The sequence below is a fragment of the Sus scrofa genome, chromosome 13 (assembly GCF_054392235.1).
Source record: "Sus scrofa isolate SSC_HxYL_T2T_F1_AM1 chromosome 13, Sscrofa_HxYL_maternal_Yorkshire_Landrace_v2.0, whole genome shotgun sequence".
NCBI lineage: Eukaryota > Metazoa > Chordata > Mammalia > Artiodactyla > Suidae > Sus > Sus scrofa.
This window is the reverse complement of record NC_139395.1, coordinates 25,968,124-25,982,499: the sequence shown is the minus strand read 5'-3', so window position 1 is coordinate 25,982,499 and position 14,376 is coordinate 25,968,124. Positions and strand designations below refer to the sequence as shown.

General features: G+C 40.5%; 1 protein-coding gene and 1 long non-coding RNA gene across 30 annotated transcripts in view; one reads left to right on the top strand and one right to left on the bottom strand.

Moving 5' to 3' along the window:
• THRB (thyroid hormone receptor beta) overlaps positions 1–14,376 on the top strand; it is a 461,170-nt gene that overhangs the window by 143,943 nt on the left and 302,851 nt on the right. For 9 of the 29 annotated variants that reach the window (XM_084987234.1, XM_084987240.1, XM_084987233.1 and 6 more), the window contains exon 2: positions 7,910–8,019. The exons of the other annotated variants lie outside the window; for them this stretch is intronic. The gene's annotated coding sequence lies outside the window, so the exon portion shown is untranslated. The remainder of the gene's footprint in view (positions 1–7,909; positions 8,020–14,376) is intronic. 29 annotated transcript variants of the gene reach the window in all.
• Positions 1,463–5,787, bottom strand: LOC146397218 (uncharacterized). The gene is made up of 2 exons (XR_014822516.1): positions 2,880–5,787; positions 1,463–2,450 (listed from the first exon to the last, which is right to left on the bottom strand). It is a non-coding gene; the product is annotated as an uncharacterized LOC146397218 (long non-coding RNA).

Genomic DNA, 14,376 nt, shown 5'->3' with positions numbered 1-14,376 from the left:
ATTTGCTCAGGGGATCATGGCTGGCCTTTAGGGTGTCAGCTAAGGACCCAGAGTGCCTGGACCGTTTGGGAAGTCATAGGATGGAAACACCACCACAGCATCCAATTGCTTTCAAAATGGATCAGGTTGAGGCAAAAGGCCCTGTGTCCCTACCCCCACACTCTTTTCAGTGTGTTTGCACATAGACTGTCTCGCTGGATCATAGGAAAAGAGCAGCCTGGAGGCTCCCTTTGTTTTGCAAGAGCCAGTATGTCACACCAAGGAGCCTTGTTTGAAAATTAACAGTTTAGACTTTGGTCTTTGCTAGGGTTTTCCAACTTTTTTTTTTAAGTCATAGAACTCTCTCTTCAAAGGAAATCTTAATCTGACATGCAATACATAAAAGAGATGAATGCTTTAATTCACATTTGGGGGGAGAGTCCAGAGTCTTTCGCCCTTATGCTTTCCCACCTTCCATGTCCCTGAGACCCTAGGACCCTTGAGGCTCCACAAAGCATAGTTTGAAAACCACAACCCAAACATGGCCTATAGGAGAAGTGTTGGCCCACAGCTTTCCCACCTCTCATGTTGTGTTTGATGGGAGTCCTGGACTTCCTGGCACATTTTCAGAAGTCTCTTTTTTTTTCCCAGTAATGGCCAAGGTATCCTGGTGCAATGGTGAAGCCCCCAGTCACGACTGTCAAGCTCTCATGTCCTGTATGATCTGGAGCTTGTGGTCTGATTTCCAGGACTTTTCCCCCCTCCCCTCCACCCCCATCTGTAAAATGGATGGTTAGGCAGGCTTGGAAGATGCTCAGAGGTCTTAGGCTGAAAAGTACCACGTCAGTACAAAGGGAGTGGTAGGAGCTGGTGCTCTCTGACACATCCTGGTATGGTTCTGATCCCTGGATCACTGTAGGGACAGTTTCTGGAATCCATTTGGTTGTGCCATGGTGCAATCATCACAACCGGAAGAAAGGTCTACAGCCAAGCTTCCCACAAGACAACCATGCATTGCATGTATTTTTTGTTTGTTTGTTTTTAATAAATTTCATTGGAGTATAGTTGACTTACAAAGTTGTGTTAGTTTCAGGGGTACAACAAAGTAAATCAGTTGTTCACATGCATGTATCATTCCTTTTCAGATTCTTTCGCCATATAGGTTATATTACTGTATAGAATAGATTACCCTCTGTTACACAGTAAGTCCTTGTACTTACAGTCTTGAGGCTCCCTCTCAAGGACCTCAGGCTAGAAAGGGGTTTTAAATTGATACCGTGATGGCCTATTAAGAACACTGGGTTAGGAGCTAAGGACTCTGTGGACCAGAGCTAGCTTGTGCTGCTAACTTTCCACATCTCCCCACCTCCACAGATGCAGTAGTATTGTGTCGGTAGTTTAAAACGTCTGTGGAGGAATTCCTTACACCTGAAAATCAGCTACGTGGGGCCTTTTTTTTTTTTTTTTTTTTTTTTTTGAGAGAGAGAGAGCTGTTGTACCAGCCCACTGTGAGTAGAAGCTTTCAAATTACAGATCCAATACTCCTCCTCCACATTTTACCCCTCAATTTTCTCATCCATTAACTGCAGAAGACAATACCTGCTCTGTCTGTCTCCCTGATTTGTTGTGGAAGTCCAAGTGTGTGTGAAAGAACCTCGAACAAAAACGGTGCCAGCAGAAGTGCCAGCACTGTCATTTCCACTAGTTACTGGAAAGACAGAGAAAGAACATGATGAGCATGAACTGACCTTATTTTACTTCATTAAACCGAATGAGCATCAGAGTTCCCTGGTGGCGCAGCAGGTGGAGGATCTGGCGTTGTCACTGCAGGGGCTTGGGTCCCTGCTATGGCAGGGGTTCAGTCCTTGGCCTGGGAACTTCTGCCTGCTGTGGGCATGGCCAAAAATAAAAAATAAATTTAAAAAATGAGTGTCACCATAGCAGATCCTATAAACGCAACGTTATATATGCTTTTAAAGAATCATAAATATCAGACATAGGCTGAATTACCTAGAAATGCATTTAAAGCCATCCTTTAAAATGGAGCTGTGGACTCTTAAAAGACAAATGCTTTCAGTGCTTCCCAGGGCTGGAATCGCTGGCTAGTGAAGGGGTTCTGTTGGGTGCCAGCCTCCAAAGTGACCTGACTCCAGCCTTGAGGATGTTGCTGCTGGAATTGCCAGTACACAGGACAGGTGAGGGCCTTAAGGAAAGTGCAAGAAGCTAGCCAGTCTCTGACTTTGCAGGTAACACACATCCAGCCAAATGAGGATCTGGATGAAAGGTGGCCGTGGATAATCCTAGCACTGCTGGGAATTTCTCCAGGAGCTCTCAATGAAACCTAAAAATAAATAAATAAGCAGTTTACAGACAAATTATTATTAGTCAGATGAGAACATAAAATCTCTACCAAGTATGCTTCAAATATGTGATCTGGAGTTCCCGTCGTGGAGCAGCAGAAATGAATCCGACTAGGAACCATGAGGTTGCGTGTTGATCCCTTGCCTTGCTCAGTGGGTTAAGAATGCGGTGTTGCTGTGTGCTGTGGTGTAGGTCACAGACTCAGCTTGGATCCCACGTTGCTGTGGCAAGCAGCCACAGCTCCAATTAGACCCCTAGCCTGGGAATCTCCATATGTTGCAGGTGCAGCCCTAAAAAGACAAAAGACAAAAAAAAAAAAAAAGAAAGTGATTTTCTTCACCTTTTGATTGAAAACAGGCTTATCTCATATATATATATTTAGTTATAACCTTTGTTTGTTTGTTTTGTGGACTAAGACTCTGGATGTTGTTACCCTGGCCCTCTATCTAGGGATCTTTTTTAATTTTATTTTTAGTTTTTATTTTCTTTGCTTTTGTTTTTTGCTTTTTAAGGCTGCATCCACAGCATATGGAAGTTACCAGGCTAGGGGTCGAATCAGAGCTACAGCTCCTCACCTATGTCACAGCCACAGCAACGTAGGATCCCAACCCACCAAATGAGGCCAGGGATCTAACCCACATCCTCATGGATAGTAGTCAGATTTGTTTCCACTGCGCCACAATGGGAATTCCTATCTAAGGTTCTTGGGTCAAAATATTTTCACAAATGGTACAGAGAGACAAATCTGTACCTTTTATTTTGTACTTTAACCTTAAGCTACATTTATCACTTTGAAATTGTGTTTGTCTTAGGGAGAATTTCTAACTCCTTTATTGCTCATAAACATACTGTAAAGGTTAAGAGAATGGACTTAAGCATTAGAGTTATCTTGGAGCTCCAGCTCTATCCCTGCAGTTTCCCTGAACTTGTACCAGTTTCTTATCCTCCCTAAGCCTCTGTTTCTTCATTCATCAAATGGAGCTAATAATAGTCTTTCTTTCCTGGGGCCTTTTTGAAAATTACAGGCAAACAGAGCTCAATTAACCAAAAGGCATTAACCGCGTTAAAGAGTGAGTCAAATGGTCCCATGGCCTAAGTTCAAGTGGTGACGTCACTTAGGATCTTGACCAGCGGTTCCATGGAGTGAACCTGCAGCCAGAGGAGCCAAAGCTAAAATTAAGCCACTTCCCAGCCTGAGGAGCCCCTGGGAGTCTGTCTGAATTTGTCAGAGGTGAAGCTGGCAAGCTTGAGAAGATATGGTAATATGGTGCCATAGTGAGTCCCTGTGCCTGGTGAGATGCCCTGTCATTATCCATTCTGTTTTACAGGGCTTTCCCCAGACCAGTGAGGTCCCTTGAGAATCTTCTGGAACACTGGAGCATTGTTCCTCTCTTAGTCACTCTGCAGATGACTAGCTATGTTGAGTGTGCTTTCCACATTGCAGAGTCTCCCCTGTTCCTTGGGGCACACGTACGTGCAAACATCACACATAGCCCGCCGTGATCATCTTGACACCCCACCACAGTAAAGCCAGGGGAGCTCAGGGCATGTGTGCTAATGGAGCATGCCCGAAAGAAGAGGCGTCCATACTTGTTTTCTCAAAATTCCAGTACAGAGACGTACCAAGGACAAGATGTTGGCCTTAGTCCGTCCTAGGCTCTGCAGGCCACGAGGGGGCACATTGTCTGTAGAGAATCCAAAAACGATAATAAAACCAGTAAAAACCAGTGGGTCTTAAAATCATCATGCCTGTTCTAAAGAATCTCGGTAATAAAAAGCTACCCCTAAAAAATATATTTTGTTGATTCAAGTTCTAAACAATGGCTGCAAGTACTGTTGAGTTTTAGTCAGATATTTTTCAGGCTCAAATCAGCAAATTGTATTCTGTATCATTTAATAAATGTAAGTTCACCTGAATTCCCCTCTATACTGTCAGTTCCAGCACACAGAACTCAGCAGCATGTCTTAGTTTCCAGTTAGTTCCTAGAGGTTTGAAGGACGTTCTGTGTTTTGTTTTGTTTTGTTTCCTGTTGCTTCTCTTTTTGTTCTTTGCAGGTTTTTTTGAATTGTAGTATAGTTGATTTACCATGTTGTGTTAATTTCCGCTGTACACAAAAGTGATTCTGTTATACACACGTATATTCTTTTTCCTTCTTTTCCATTTCGATTTATCATAGGATATTGAATAAAGTTCTCTGGGCTGTATAGTAGGACCTTGTTGTTCATTCTGTATATAATTGCATCTGCTAACCACAAACTCCCATCCCTCTCTAGATGTTCAATGCTTTGAGAATTGTTTGTATCCCCAGGCCTTGGGGGACTATGTAATTGACATTTAAATAGTTTCAAAATAAACAGTAATAGCCCAAGGACTAGAGATGAAGAAACAAATTCCTTCAGTTCTATCGTACGATGTGATCACCTGGAATTTTTACTTGTGTTTTAAATTTAAAATGGTGAAACAGAGGGTACATGGTGAGCTGAAATATTTTTGTTTAGTAATTTTTAGCCATGTGTGAAATATATGTGTTATGATTATTGTTGAAAAAAATGGTTAGAGGAATTCCCATCGTGGCGCAGCAGAAACGAATCCAACTAGGAACCATGAGTTTGTGGGTTTGATCCCTGGTCTTGCTCAGTGGGTTAAGGATCCAGCATTGCCATGATCTGTGGTGTAAGTCACAGATGCGGCTCTGATCTGGCATTGCTGTGGCTGTGGTGTAAGCTGGCAGCTGTAGCTCCGATTAGACCCCTAGCCTTGGAATCTCCATGTGCGGTAGGTGTGGCCCTAAAAATACAAAAGACAAAAAAAAATTTTTTTTTTTAAAGTTTAGACGAAGAGAGTGTTAAAAATGACCCAACTTGGGTTAAAATACTGCCCCCTTGTTAAGTTCAGTCAAATGCATGAACATCTATCATCCGATGTCTCACGATGGAGGTTGATTTTCTTTTCTCCTCATCCTTCCTTTCTACACTTGTCCCCAAATGCAGAGCACCCTGTGGTGGAAGCAGGGTGTTCAGTAAAAAGCACTTTGGAGCCAGTAGAGACCTGAATTCAAACCTCAGCTCTGCCCCTCACCAGCTAGCAGGCCTGAGATGCACTGCTGAATCTCCACTTCCTCTTTTGCAAAATACAAATACAACCTCGTGGCAGAGTCATGATATTTAAATCAGATGTCGGAGTTCCCGTCGTGGCGCAGTGGTTAACGAATCCGACTAGGAACCATGAGGTTGCGGGTTCGGTCCCTGCCCTTGCTCAGTGGGTTAAGGATCCGGCGTTGCCGTGAGCTGTGGTGTAGGTTGCAGACGCGGCTCGGATACTGCGTTGCTGTGGCTCTGGCGTAGGCCAGTGGCTACAGCTCCGATTAGACCCCTAGCCTGGGAACCTCCATATGCCGCGGGAGCGGCCCAAAGAAATAGCAAAAAGACAAAAAAAAAAAAAAAAAATCAGATGTCACATGGAATGTGTGACACCAGCACCTCACATGGCAGTCACAATGACACCCCCTCCCTCTTCATTTTTCTCCTTTATTTTCTGCACCAGCTCTTATCTGTGTCAGCCAGTGCTCTGTCTTTATAGGATTATGCGTCCTTGAGAGTGATATCTACATGATATTTATAATGCCTTATATCTTTAGCAGCTAATGCAGGACCATTTTTTATAGTCTTATCTATCCCTATGAATCTCTCTTGATTCCACTTTAAAATGTAGTAGTGGAGTTCCCTGGTGGGCAGAGGGTTAAGGGTGTGGCACTGTCACTGCTGTGGCTCAGGTCACTGCTTGGCGTGGGTTCAATCCCTGGCCTGCATGCCATGGGCTTGGCCAAAAAAAATGAATGAAGGCCAATTGAATGAAGGTATTTCTGAGCTACAGTCCAGGTCTACAATGCTGTGTAAATCCTGCCACATGAGGGAGGCTTTCTTGCACATACAAAGTGGGAAGAAGAAATGCTCGTACATTGTGAGTTCAGGTGTGCATGAATTTTCTGTTCTTTTTTGGCCATTGCCAGGGAAACAGCATAGTTAAGGTAACCGGTGGCACTGTGTTGAGTCACAACTTTTGCCGGCTTCTGCAGTAAAGCAGAAGGAAGGAAATGGACATGACTTTGTTGAAATAGTTTATTTCATTTTTGTCGATAGTTCAATGGATGTTCACAGTGGCAACCAAAAAAGCTTTTCCAACCTTTCCTCAACTTTTCTGTCCTCTTCTTCTATGAAGCTATAGCATAGTATCTTATCTTCTTTGGTTTATACCTAACATTCATATTTCTGTTACCACATGTCCTATGGGCGGTACACTGTGTCCAACAGGATAAGGGCTATTCCACCTTTGACTTAGCTTACAGGAGTTGTATACAGATCAAATTAGATAACACATAGAAAAGGTTTTACAAATCATAAAGCTTAAAATATGTTAAGCATTGTTATTATCTTATGTCAATAGTCAGGAAACTATGACCCACAGACCGAATCTAGCTCTCCACCTGTATTTTTGTTCACCTGGGGCCATTCTAGTCCCTTTAAGGATTTTAGCTTCCAGAAGGTCTTATGTTTAATCCCCAGCCTCCTTGTATGGAACCCCAGGTTTCTGCCTCTGATCTGGGTGCGAGTTCAACATTTGGCTCCAGGGCAATGGCGGTTCATTCATTTGCTCACCACTCACTCTTCTAGATTTATATCACTGTTTTATATCATTAAACCCCTTGGAGATTTTCTGCAAGCCCAGCAGAACTTCAGACATTTTGCTGATTATAATCTGGTTATATTGCTATAGAATGTCCTTCAGAATATCCGATAAAAGTGGGAATCTTCAGAGCATGTTACATACCCTGGTATTCTGGGGGGTTTTTTTTGTTTGTTGTGTTGTTTTTGTTTGTTTGTTTTGTTTTTGCTTTTTAGGGCCATACCTGTGGTATGTGGAAGTTCCCAGGCTAGTGGTCTAATCGGAGCTACAGCTGCCAGCCACAGCCACAGCCACAGCCGCACAGGATCTGAGCCGCGTCTGTGACCTACACCATAGCTCACGGCAACACCAGATCCTTAACCCACTGAGCAAGGCCGGGGATCAAACCTGCATCCTCATGGATCCTAATCGGGTTCGTTAACTACTGAGCCCCAAAGGGAACTCCCTACCCTGGTATTCTTACTGCAGATGAGAAGACAGGAACTCAGGCAATTTATCTACATTCTCTTGGCTCTAAATGGCACAGCAAGACTTGAACCCAGCTAGGCTGAGCTCAACCTACAGGCTGGTCTTCTATACCACACAGCAATCTGATCTAACAAGTCTGAATTTGGTGTTATATACCATGAAGAAGTGAGCCCAAGGGATGGTTATTTCATGTCTCTGTTCATCCCAATGTGGTTGATAAAACCACAGGGTCTTCACCCCCTGGCTGCCGTCGCCAGCCTCAAGTGCAGTGCATATTTGTTTAATATATGTGATGTAATATTAATATCATTATAGTAATATGTATTCATTGATGTGGTAATAATGTATGCAAGTGTTTTTCACATCCCTTCCTCTGCATTGACTCAGTCCTTAATCACTACCCTAACCTATTCCCAGGTGTGGATACTCCCTCCCTCCTCAGAATCTCCGGTGAGCTCTGTCTGTACCCTTCCAGTGGTCCTAGAACAGTGTCGTGATCTTCCCAATAAGCTGAAAGTCCATCCAAGGTGAGGACTCTACCATTTGAGTTGGCTTTATATTTTCAGCCTCCAGCTCACTTCCTAGCAAACACCTGGGGCTCAGTACACATTCATTGAAGTAATTATGAATGTGTCATCAGTTTTGTAAATGCTGGGGAGTGTTGTTTAAGAAGGGCAGCTATGGGAGTTCCCCTTGTGGCTCAGTGGGTTAAGGACCTGACTTTGTCTCTGTGAGGATGTGGGCATGATCCCTGGCCTCACTCAGTAGGTTAAGGATCTGGCATTGCCTCAAGCTGCGGCTCAGATCTGGTGTTGCTGTGGCTGTGGTGTAGACTGGCAGCCGCACTCTGATTTGACCTCTGGCCTGGGAAATTCCATATGCTGCAGGTATGGCTTTAAAAAAAGAAGAAGAAAGGCAGCTGTGGAATAGTCACAGGGAAAAATGGATATGAAAACAAATACTGATGAATGTCAGTGCAAATAACTTAACTCTAAATCCTTTAGACAATCAGAGTACACATGCTTCCAGGAAGTAGAGCAACCTACAGGTTGGTGGGCAGAGATGTTGGAACCAAGCAGTAGAAGTTGGCCTTAGCCTCTCACCCCACCATTGCCACCCTGGCTATGACTTCCCCCAAGCTCAGGGGTAAAGGTAAAGTGGAAGAGGGACTCTGGCTTACCCTGGCTACCCTAAGTCTGGTCTAGATTGGCGCCATGAGGTGACATAATGGCCACAGTGAGGCTGAATGGAGGATGCTTGTTCTGCATGGAGTGAGTCAGCCCTAACTTAAGCATGGTTGAGAGCTGTAGGTCCCATTGACACCTTGTGTGTAGCTCTGCTGCCAAAAACTAGAACTGGATGAAGTTGTCTTTAAGAGCTAATCTCTACATTGACTGACACGTCTGGATTAGAGTGAAGCTCTCTGGGTACATGATCTGGTTTTCCAAGAACAATTCTAACTGAAAATATTTCATCTCTATTTAAGTGTACCTGAACTTTTCTGACACATTTTGATTTTTAGTTTGGAAAAGGTAATCATAGGTTTCAAAATGCAAATAATATGTACCAAGCCTAACTGATTAATATTGAAAGTAGCCAGTTAAACAAATAACTCTGACCTGAATGCATTATACAGCTTTTTAGCCAATAAATGTGATTGAGATCAAAATACCCCTCACTAAAAATTATTTCTTTCTCTTCTTTCTCACCTTATCAAATATGACAAGAGTACATTATTTCTTGATATTGCTTTGCCAGTACATTGAGATTATTGATGAGGAGAAAAATATATTCAAAGTGAATTTGTATAAGCTCATGAAGTTCCAGAAGCCATTAAAAATATTTAATCACTAAGGAAAGAAATGTGAGGGGTGTTATGAGATTTCTGTTAAGTAATTGTACCAGGCAATATTTAAGCTTTTGAAGTTCAAACTTAAAAATAAAATGAATGTTTTTAAGAAAACCAAGTTAATTTTTCTAGCCAATAAAAACTATCCATGTTATAATTATCTTGTTTACAATTGCCATATTTCTTTGTGATTCCCATGTTTATAATAATGAATATTAATGGCTTTGCTCTTTGCAAGGTATCTTATCTACAGCCCAAAGACAAACTGCCCAGGGACCTTCTAAAGCAGCCACGTTAATAAAGTTGTTTAAGCAGTTCTAGTCAGTTGAAAAGCTTAGGTTTATTTGTTTTTGTAAAGTCCAAAAGCACAAAGTTGGCTGAGGACTGTGGCATTCATCACTTGCTCTCCACAGGCTGTCAGCTCCCAAAGGTGGGTGGAGAGAAGCCCATTCTGCCCCAGACTTGTTCCTGCACACTCCTGAGCCCTCAAGTTCATGGGGTGACCTTGACGCCATGACTCTGTCTGGAATGGTGCCCTCTCTCAAGTAACTCTTGCTGAAGAAGGCAGGAAATAATGCTTGTGAGTTTAAAAAATGATCAGGCTGATAATGTGGCAGGTAAATGACTTTTCTTATAAGCACAAAGCTTGGAAATATGGTTTTTCAAACATTTTATTGGAGTATAGTTCACTTACAATATCGTGGTAGTTTCAGGTGCACAGCAAAGTAAATCAGTGATACATATACATATATCCATTATTTTGCAAACTCTTTTCCCACATAGGTTATTACAGATTATTGAGTAGATTATCCTCTGCTATACAGCAGATCCTTTTTAATTATTTCATAAACAGTAGTGTATATATGTTAATCCCAAACTCTTGATATATCCCTCCCCCCCACAATTATGTTTTGAAATTAGGCAGTTTACCTCTAACATGCCAAAGATGGGGAGCCTTTCACTTCTTGTATATTCTATGCATATTTGGAAATAAGATACTAGAATGAATAAAATTAGAAAAAAAAATGCCCTTTCTGGTATGGAAAATACGGACACAGACGTATACACAGCTATGGGGTTTCATCTCACTGCAAAATGATGTCATTTGCTTACTTGTTATTTCTCTGAAGCAACACCAAAAAAAAATGTTTTTCAATGTTTAAATGACCGCCATAGGCTTTTTCAAGGCCTACTTTTCTCAGTTGTTCATCATAAAAAGTATAACCTACAGTGGCTGATTTCTCTTACTGGCTTATTTATATCTTTCATAAATTTTTAAAGTTTTATTGAAGTATAGTTAATTTAAAAAATTGTGATAATTTCTGCTGTACAACAAAGTGACCCAGTCATACATATATACATATCCATTATCTCTCAGATTTTTTCCCCACATAGATGATCACAGAACACTGGGTAGAGTTTGTGCTATACAGCAGGTTCCCGTTAGCCAATCATTCCATATACCAGTCCCAAACCTATAGTCCCTCCCTCCTGATCCCCCAACTGTCCCCTTTGGTAGCCGTAAGTTTTTCTGAAGTCTGTGAGTCTCTTTCTGTTCTGCAGATAAGTTCATTTGTATCCTTTTTTTTTAGATTCCACTTATATGTGATATCATATGATGTTTGTCTTTCACTGTCTAACTTCACGTAGTATGATAGTTTCTAGGTCCATCCAAGTTGCTGCAAATGGCATTGTTTCATTCTTTTTGTGCTGAGTAATATTTCATTGTGTATATGTACCACACATTCTTTATCCACTCCTCTGTTGATGGACATTTAGGTCTTTTCCATGTCTTGGCTATTGTAAATAGTGCTGCAGTGAACATTGGGGTATGTGTATCTTTTCAAATTATAGTTTTCTCTGGATGGATGCCCAGGAGTAGGATTGCTGGATCAAATGGTAGTTCTATTTTTAGTTTTTTGAGGAACCACCATACTGTTTTTCATAGTGGTTACACAATGTACATTCCCACCAACAGTGTAATAGAGTTCCCTTTTCTCCAGCATTTATTCTTCTTCTTATTTTTAGGAACAAAGCAAGGATGCTTGCTTTATTATTTCTTTTTTTTTAATTTTTTTTCCATTATAGCTGGTTTATAGTATTCTGTCAATTTTCTACTGCACAGCATGGTGACCCAGTCACACATACATATATACATTCTTTCTTCTCACATTATCATGCTCCATCATAAGTGACTAAACATAGTTCCCAGTGCTATACAGCAGGATCTCATTGCTTATCCATTCCAAAGGCAATAGTTTTCATCTATTAACCCCAAATGCTCAGTCCATCCCATCCCCTCCCCTTCCCCCTTGGCAACCACAAATCTGTTCTCTAAGTCCATGAGTTTCTTTTCTGTGGAAAGTTTCATTTGTGCTGTATGTAGATTATTCCAGATAGAAGTGATATTGTATGGTTTTTGTCTTTCTCTTTCTGACTTACTTCACTTAGTGTGAGAGTCTCTAATTCTATCCATGTTGCTGCAAATGGCATTATTTTTTCTTTTTTATGGCTGAGTAGTATGCCATTGTGTATAGATACATCTTCTTAATCCATTCATTTGTCAATAGACATTTGGGTTGTTTCCATGTCTTGGCTATTGTGAATAGTGCTGTAGTGAACATGTGGCTGCATGTGTCTTTTTCAAGGAAAGTTTTGTCTGGATATATGCCCAAGAGTGGGATTGCTGGATCATACGGTAGTTCTATATTTAGTTTTCTAAGGTACCTCCAAACTGTTTTCCATAGTAGTTGTACCAATTTACATTCCCACCAACAGTTAGGAGGGTTCTCTTTTCTCCACACCCTCTCCAGCATTTATTATTTGTGGACGAATTAATGATGGCCTTTCTGACTGGTGTAAGGTGGTACCTCATAGTAGTTTTGATTTTCATTTCTCTAATAATCAGTGATGATGAGCATTTTCTCATGTGATTGTTGGCCATCTGTATATCTTCTTTGGAGAAATGTCTATTCAGGTCTTTTGCCCATTTTTTCCATTGCATTGTTGGTTTTTTTGCTGTTGAGTTGTAGAAGTTGTTTGTATATTTTAGAGATGAAGCCCTTGTCCGTTGCATCATTTGAAACTACTTTCTCCCATTCTGTAAGTTTTCTCTTTGTTTTTTTTTTTTATGGTTTCCTTTGCTGTGCAAAATCTTATAAGTTGATTAGGTCCCACTGGTTTATTTTTGTTTTTATGTCTGTTGCTTTGGGAGACTGATCTGAGAAAACATTTGTAAGGTTGATATCAGAGAATGTTTTGCCTATATTCTTTTCTAGGAGTTTGATGGTGTCTTGTCTTATGTTTAAGTCTTTAAGCCATTTTGAGTTTATTTTTGTGCATGGTGTGAGGGTGTGTTCCAGTTTCATTGATTTACATGTGGCTGTCCAGTTTTTCCAGCACCACTTACTGAAAAGACTGTCTTTTTCCCATTTTATATTCTTGGCTCCTTTGTCAAAGATAAATTGACTGTAGGTGTCTGGGTTTATTTCTGGGTCCTCTATTCTGTTCCATTCATTGGTATGTCTGTTTTGATAACAGATGGCTTCACAGGCGAATTCTACCAAACATACAAGGAGGAACTTATACCCATCCTCCTTAAACTTTTCTAAAAGGTTGAAGAAGAAGGAGTACTCCCAAAGACATTCTGTGATGCCACTGTCACCCTAATATCAACATCAGACAAAGATACTACCAAAAAAGAAAACTATAGGCCAATACCTTTGATGGATCTAAACGCAAAAATTCTCAACAAAATTTTAGCCGTCTGAATCCAACAACATATGAAAAAGATCATGCACCACAACCAAGTGGGAATCATCCCAGGTTCACAAGGATGGTTCAACATACACAATCAATCAACCTCATGTACCACATTAACAAAAGAAAAGTCAAAAACCACATGATCATCTCAATAGATGCAGAAAAAGCACTTGACAAAGTACAACATCCATTCATGACAAAAACTCTTACCAAAGTGGGTATAGAGGGAACACACCTTAATATAATAGAATCCATTTATGACAAACCCACAGCAAATGTAATACTCAATGGAGAAAAGCTGAAAGCCTTCACACTAAAATCTGGAACAAGATAAGGATGCCCACCCTCACCACTTTTATTCAACATAATATTGGAAGTACAAACCACAGCAGTCAGACAAATGAAAGAAATAAAAGGTATCCAAATTGGAAAAGAGGTAAAATTGTCACTGTATGCAGATGACATAATACTATATGTAGAAAACCCTAGGGACTCAAATCAAAAACTACTTGAACTGATCAACAGATTCAGGAAAGTAGCAGGATATGAGATTAACATTTAGAAATCAGTCACATTCTATATACCAGCAATGAGATATTAGAATAGGAATACAAAAATACAATACCTTTTAAAATTATACCCAAAAAAATCAAATACCTGGGAATAAACCTGACCAAGGAGGTGAAAGACTTATATGCTGAGAACTATAAAACATTAATCAAGGAAATTAAAGAGGATTCAAAGAAATGGAAATATATTGCATGCTCCCAGGTCAGAAAAATTACTATTATAAAAATGGCTATACAACCCAAAGCAATCTACAGATTCAATGAAACCCCTATCAAAGTATCCAGCATTTATTATTTATGGATTTTTTGATGATGGCCATTCTGACTGGTCTAAGGTGGTACTTCATGATAGTTTTGATTTGCATTTCTCTAATAATTGGTGATGTTGAACATCTTTTCATGTGTTTTTTGGCTATCCATATGTGTTCTTTGGAGAAATGTCTATTTTGATCTATTGCCCATTTTGTTATTGGGTTGTTTGTTTTTTTGATATTGAGCTGCAGGTGGTGTTGATATATTTTTGAGGTTAAGCCCTTGTCAGCTGCTTCATTTGCAGATATTTTCTCCCATTCTATGGGTTGTCTTTGTTTTGTTTACAGTTTCCTTTGATGTTCAAAAACTTTTAGGTTTAATTAGCTCGCATTTGTTTATTTTTATTTTTATCATCATTACTCTAAGGATATGGATCTGAGAATGTATTGCTG